The sequence below is a fragment of the Nicotiana tomentosiformis genome, chromosome 6 (genome assembly GCF_000390325.3).
Source record: "Nicotiana tomentosiformis chromosome 6, ASM39032v3, whole genome shotgun sequence".
Taxonomy (NCBI): domain Eukaryota; kingdom Viridiplantae; phylum Streptophyta; class Magnoliopsida; order Solanales; family Solanaceae; genus Nicotiana; species Nicotiana tomentosiformis.
Window position 1 is genome coordinate 84,401,574 of NC_090817.1, and position 7,331 is coordinate 84,408,904.

Consider the following 7,331-nt stretch of genomic DNA (forward strand, 5'->3'; position numbering starts at 1 on the left):
TCAGGAAAAGACTTTATTCATCACTAAATATGGCACTTATTGTTATAATGTAATGCCGTTTGGACTAAAAAATGATGGTGCCACTTATCAACGCTTGGTAAATCGAATGTTTGAAGAAAAAATAGGTAAGTCAATGTAAGTTTATATTGACGATATGCTAGTTAAGTCCCTGCGAGCAGAGGACCATTTGACACATTTGCAGGAAACCTTCGATATACTAAGAAAATACAACATGAAACTCAATCCGGAGAAGTGTGCATTCGGGGTCGGCTCGGGTAAGTTCCTCGGCTTTATGGTATCAAATCGGGGTATCGAAATCAACCTCGATAAGATCAAGGCGATCGAAGAGATCACAGTCGTGGACAATGTTAAGGCCGTATAAAGATTAACAGGGCGCATAGCCTCCCTAGGCCGATTCATCTCAAAGTCTTCAGATAGAAGTCACAAGTTCTTCTCGCTGTTCAAAAAGAAGAACAATTTTGCATGGACCCCGGAATGCCAACAAGCATTTGAAGAGTTAAAGCAGTACCTCTCGAGCCTGCCACTGCTTCATACTCCGAAAGCAGACCTCTCAATTTCCCCCCTATTTCTACCCCAAATCCAAAATTAAATGATAAAATCAAGCATAGATTAGTGGGATTTAATCATAAAGGAGTAAGGAATCATTACCCAATCACTTGCTCCAAAAATCTCTCCAAACTTCACCTTATACCGAGCGCTCAATCAATTTTTGTGATATGAACTTAAACCCTCGTTTATGAACTTTTAATTCTGCCCAGTGGTTCCTTAAACGGGATCGCGAAAAAGGCCTCACGATCAAGAAGAACAACTTCGCTCCCTCAGAAATTTACTCTACGCGAACGCGTAACACTTCACGCAAACACGATGCACTAGCTGCTCATACCTACGCGATCACGGTTGTTCTCATGCGACCGCGAAGAGTAACACTCAAACTCCATTGCTGCCTCACTTCTTCTTAGCGAACACGGCCTAGCCCATACGTTCGCGGTGCACTGCCTGATAACCTTACGCGATCGTGTCTTCATCTTCGCGAATGCGAGGAGCAATTTTAGCTGACATCGCATATGACCTACGTGATCACGAGATCTCCCTCGCGAACGCGATGTAGAAAAATGTCTGCAATAACACCAGAAAATCTGCCAACTCCCTAAGTCCAAAATGACCCGTTGAGCATCCGAAACACGCCCGAGTCCCCCGGGACCTTAACCAAACATATCAATCAATCCTAAAACTCTATACGAACTTAGTCGAGCCTTCAAGTCACGTCAAAAAATATCATAAACACAGATTATGCACGGATTCAAGCCTAATGAACTTTGAAATTTCTAAATTCTACAAATGACGTCGAAACATATCAAATCTCATCCGAATAACCTCAAATTTTGCACACAAGTTATATTCAACACTACACACCTACTCCAATTTCCGGAATCAGAATCCGACCCCGATATCAAAATTTCTACTACCGGTCCAAATCTCCAAAAATTCGACTTTCGCCATTTCAAGCCTAAATAAGCTACGAATCTCCAAAACACAATCCAGACACGCTCCTAAGTTCAAAATCACCCAACGAAGCTAACAGAACCGACAAAACTCCATTCTGGAGTCGTCTTCATATAGTTCCGACTACAGTCAAAATTCTAATACTTAAGCTTTCGTTTAGGGACTAAGTGTCCCAAATCAATCCAAAAACCAAAATGAAACCTCCCGGTAAGTCACAATAGTAGAAATAGATATGGGAGAGGCAGTTAATAGGGGATCAGGGATATAACTCTAAAAATGACCGGCTGGGACGTTACATCCTCCCCCTCTTAAAACAATCGTTCATCCTCTAACAAGTATAGAGACATACCTGAAGTGGTAAAAAGATGAGGATAATGGCTGAACATATCCTGCTAGGTCTCCCAAGTCGCCTCCTAGACCGGCTGACCCCGTTACTGAACCTTTACTGATGCAACGTTCTTTGACCTCAGCTTTTGAACCTGCCTGTCCAAAATAGCCACTGGCTCCTCAACATAGGATAGATCCTTGTCCAACTAGACTGAGCTGAAATCCAACACATGAGACGGATCGCCATGATACCTCCGGAACATCGAAACATGAAATACCGAACGAACTCCTGCTAGGCTGGGAGGTAAGGCAAGCTCATAAGCAACCTCCCCAACTCACTGCAACACCTCAAAGTGGCCAATAAACCTTGGGTTCACATGGTCTAGTTAGAATTATTGATGATACAAATTACAAAATGAACATATTCAGATAAGAAGATAAATAGTATAAAATAAAGATGCAACATGAATCCAGTATGACACAGTTGTAATGTGGCTATAGAACAGATTGTTCAGGGTAATAAAGGACCTTATAATGGAACATTGTTAATAAAGATTCACCTTTTGGTAAATAAGACTCATGATACTGGATCTTAGCTTGAGCTTGAGCTTTGAAAGATGAAAAGTATATTGTGTATCAAGGAACGATCTGCAGCAATGCAGAGAGAACTTCTAAGACTTAGACAATATGTCATAAATCAGAGCCCAATAATAACTTACAGCTTAAATTATACAACTAAAAAGGTCAGACAAATGCGAGAAAGACATCTAGTATGCCAGCTAGCATGAGAAGTATCCCAAATATAGATAACCCAGGTTGTAAGCTTACCACAATGAGAATACATTCCCAAGAGAGAAAACGTGAGACGGGCAGAACTCCAATCCACTTCCCACTTTCCAATACAGAATTATTGAAAAACTCAAGTTTAAAAAGTAAAAATACAAAGAAATTCTAATGAGGGTTGGAGATACAGAGATGGTGAGTAAATGTCCTACTCTCAGAAAATGTTGATAAGAGCAAATTTTTAAGTAAAAGTCTAGTATCTATCCAAGACTCAAGTTTGGCCAAACCATGGAAGTCATCTCTAAGACACACTAAAAATTGAGAGGTTATATATGTAGATTATAACAACTTAATAACATGATCTAACTTGAAATCCCATATGCTGATAAACGAGAACCTAGAATTCACACAATTTTCTCTTCTTTTTTGTGTGTATGTGCAAGACAACATTGAGTGTTCAATCAGTAACATACAAAGTTCACCAATAACACCATGTAGTTTGACAAGAACTTGAAAGAAGCTGAAACACGTCATAACTTAAAATTAATGAATTCCAGGAACGGAAAGTAATAGTTACTTCAAGACAGAAGAAAGGCCCAAGGATAGTGCAAGAATATAGCCATCATAGTCTCTTGAACCTGTTGATAAAGAGTACAAAAGAGTACGAACACCAGTCACAAAGGGTTATTCAACCATAAGAATGTTATAAAAGATCCAATTAACAGTCATGAAGACATCTGGCACACTTGTCAAATAAGTAGTTAATTGATCTACCCTAAAATGAGTTTGATGATATACAACATTAAAGCTAAACATTGCCGATAACACCGTTAAACTGGAAAGAGCATTTATCTGCATATTCATGGAATGTAGACCATAATAAATGATGACAATGAGACCACTTTACATTGAACATACTACACTCCTTGTAAAGGCGTGCTTATGAGTTGAGTTGTCTGGATGAGGCAGCTTTACTTACATGGACTCAGTTCTCAAACATACTTTTGAGAGAGTATGTCCCTCAGAGCCTCAGAGACTCATGGTGCGCGGAGTTTGAGCAGCTGCGCCAGGGTGCTATGACTCTGTCAGAGTATGCAGTCCGCTTCAGTGATTTGTCCCGACATGCACCGGCCTTGGTTGCCACAGTTCGAGAGAGGGTTCGACGATTTATTAAGGGACTCCATCCCAGTATCAGGATTAGTATGGTCAGGGAGCTGGAGATGGATATTCCTTACCAATAGGTTATGAGTATTGCTAGGTGATTGGAGGGCATGGTTGCCCGCGACCAAGAGAAGAGAGAGGACAAGAGGTCTCGAGAGACTAGTTCTTATTCTGGAGCTCGCGCCCCAGCAGCTCACCATGGTAGGGGTTATATGGGTCACCCCGTTCATTCAGCTTTTCCAGCCGCCAGTGGTGTTCCAGTCCCTTCTAGTTCCCAGGAGCCTTATTATGCACCGCTAGTATCTAGTGTGCCTCCTGCGCGGGGTACTTTTAGTGGCCAGTCTAGCAGACCTGGCCCGAGTCAGTCACAGCAGCCACGCCCTCCGAGGGGTTGTTTTGAGTGTGGTGACACCCGCCATTTGGTGAGGGATTGCCCCTGACTTAGGAGGGTTGCACCTCCACAGACTTCTCAGCCACCACGTGCTCCACCGGGTCCTCAGGCTATGATTCCAGCACCAACTATCGCCCCACCTACTCAGCCAGCTCGAGGTGGAGGTCGGGGAAGTCGAGGTCGCCCTAAAGAGGGAAGCCAGGCTAGGTATTATGCCCTTTCGGCTCGTACAAATGTAGTTGCTTCCGACTCTATCATTTCAGGTATTGTTCTGGTCTGTCATAGAGCTGCGTCGGTATTATTTGACCCAGGCTCTACATATTCATATGTGTGCTCTTATTTTGCCCCACATTTGGGCGTATCTCGGGATTATTTGAGTTTCCTTGTTAATGTGTCTACTCTTGTGGGAGATTCTCTTGTTGTGGATCGCGTGTATCGGTCGTAGTTGATTGCTCTTAGTGGTTTTGAGACCATAGCCGACTTATTATTACTCAGCATGGTAGATTTTGAAGTTATCTTGGGCATGGACTGGTTGTCGCCCCATTTTGCTATTCTTGATTGTCACGCTAAGGCCGTGACGATGGCTATGCCAGGCTTACCACGATTAGAGTGGAGAGGTACCTTAGAGTATACTCCCAGCCGAGTTATTTCATTTCTTAAAGCTCAACGAATGGTTGAGAAGGGGTGTGACGCGTATCTAGCTTATGTGAGAGATGCCAGTATTGATACCCCTACACTTGAGTCAGTTCCAGTAGTGAGGGACTATCCAGATGTGTTCCCAGCTGATCTTCTGGGTATGCCACCCTACAGAGATATTGATTTTGGTATTGATTTGTTACCGGACACTCAGCCCATCTCTATTCCTCCATACCGTATGACTCCTCCTGAGTTGAAGGAGCAGTTGCAGGAGTTGCTTGATAAGGGCTTCATTCGGCCCAGTGTGTCACCTTGGGGTTCTCCTGTCTTGTTTGTGAAGAAAACGGATGGTTTTATGCGTATGTGTATTGATTATCACCAGTTGAAAAAAGTTACAGTGAAGAACAGGTATCCATTGCCTCATATTGATGACTTATTTAATCAGTTACAGGGTGCAAGAGTGTTTTCCAAGATTGACTTATGTTCAGGCTATCATCAGTTAAAGATTAGGGATCCAGATATCCCGAAGACTACTTTCAGGCTCGGTATGGCCGTTATGAGTTCCTTGTGATTTCATTTGGGCTGACTAATGCCCCAGCAGCCTTTATGCACTTGATGCACAGTGCGTTCTGACCCTATATTGATTCTTTCATCATTGTATTCATTGATGACATTCTAGTGTATTCCCGGACTCGGAAGGATCATGAGCAACACCTGAGGACAGTGCTTCAGACTTGGAGAGAAAAGAAGTTGTATGCAAAGTTCTCAAAATGTGAGTTCTGGTTAGATTCCGTGGCATTTTTGGGTCATATTGTGTCGAGTGAGGGGATCAAGGTGGATCCGAAGAAGGTGGAAGCAATGTAGAGTTGGCCCAGACCGTCCTCAGCGACAGAGATCCGGAGCTTCCTTGGTTTGGCGGGGTATTACCGTCGGTTTGTTGAGGGATTTTCTTCTATTACAGCACTTATGACTAGGTTGACCCAGAAGGGTGCTCCGTTCGGGTGGACAGAGGAGTGTGATGAGAGCTTTCAGAAGCTCAAGACAGCTTTGACTACAACACTAGTATTAGTATTGCCTTCAGGTTCAGGGTCTTATACAGTTTATTGTGATGCGTCGTGAGTTGGCCTCGATGCGGTGTTGATGTAGGACCGTAGGGTGATTGCATACGCATCCAGACAGCTGAAGGTGCATGAAAAGAACTATCCTGTCCATGACCTTGAGCTAGCAGCTATTGTTCATGCCTTGAAGATTTGGAGGCACTATTTGTACGGCATTCCCTGTGAGATCTACATTGATCACCAGAGTTTGCAGCATATGTTCAAGCAGAAGGATCTTAATTTGCGTCAGAGGAGGTGGTTAGAGCTGCTTAAGTATTATGATATTACCATTTTGTACCATCTCGGGAAGCCCAATGTGGTGGCCGATGCTTTGAGTCGTCGGGCAGAGAGTTTGGGGAGTTTAACATATCTACCAGCAACAGAGAGGCCTATGGCATTAGATGTTCAGGCCTTAGCCAGCCAGTTTGTGAGATTGGATATTTCTGAGTCGAGTCGAGTATTGGCTTGTGTGGTCTCTCAGCCTTCTCTTTATGATCGTATAAGGGAGTGTCAGTATGATGACCCCCATCTGTTTGTCCTTAAGGACACAGTCTAGCACGGTGATGCTAAGGAGGTCACTATTAGGGAGGATGGTGCATTGAGGATGCAGGCACGTTATGTGTGCCCAATGTGAACGGTTTGCGTGAGTTGATTCTCCAGGAGGCTCACAGCTCACGGTACTCCATTCATCTGGGTGCCGCGAAGATGTACCAGGACCCGAGGCAACATTATTGGTAGAGAAGAATGAAGAAGGACATAGTAGATTATGTGGCTAGATGTCTAAATTGCCAGCAGGTGAATTATGCGCATCAGCGACCAGGTGGGTTGCTTTAATAGATAGAGATTCCGGAGTGGAAATGGGAACGGATCACTATGGACTTCGTTGTTGGACTCCCACGGACTCAGCGGAAGTTTGATGCAGTTTGGGTGATTGTGGACAGGTTGACCAAGTCAGCTCATTTTATTCCTGTGATGACTACCTATTCTTCCGAGTAGCTGGCTCAAATTTACATTCGTGATATTGTCAGACTTCATGGCGTACTGGTATCTATCATCTCTGACCGGGGCACGCAGTTTACATCGCGGTTCTGGCGAGTAGTACAGCAGAAGTTGGGTACTCGGGTGGAGTTGAGCATAGATTTTCACCCTCAAATGGATGGACAGTCCGAGCGCACTATTCAGATTCTTGAGGATATGCTCCGTGCGTGTGTGATGGAGTTTGGAGGTTCTTGGGATCAGTTCTTGCCACTTGCGGAGTTTGCCTACAACAACAGTTATTAGTTCAGCATTCAGATGGCACCGTTTGAGGCTCTGTATGGTAGGCGGTGTCGGTTCCCGGTGGATTGGTTCGAGCCTGGCGAGGCTAGATTATTGGGTACGGACTTAGTTCAGGATGACTCGGAGAAGGTAAA

General features: G+C 43.9%; 1 long non-coding RNA gene across 1 annotated transcript; it reads right to left on the reverse strand.

Moving 5' to 3' along the window:
* Nucleotides 1-2,412: 2,412 nt before the first annotated feature.
* On the reverse strand, nucleotides 2,413-3,527 carry LOC117277846 (uncharacterized). Its single transcript, XR_004508180.2, has 2 exons — nucleotides 3,212-3,527; nucleotides 2,413-2,499 (listed from the first exon to the last, which is right to left on the reverse strand). It is a non-coding gene; the product is annotated as an uncharacterized lncRNA (long non-coding RNA).
* Nucleotides 3,528-7,331: the final 3,804 nt, after the last annotated feature.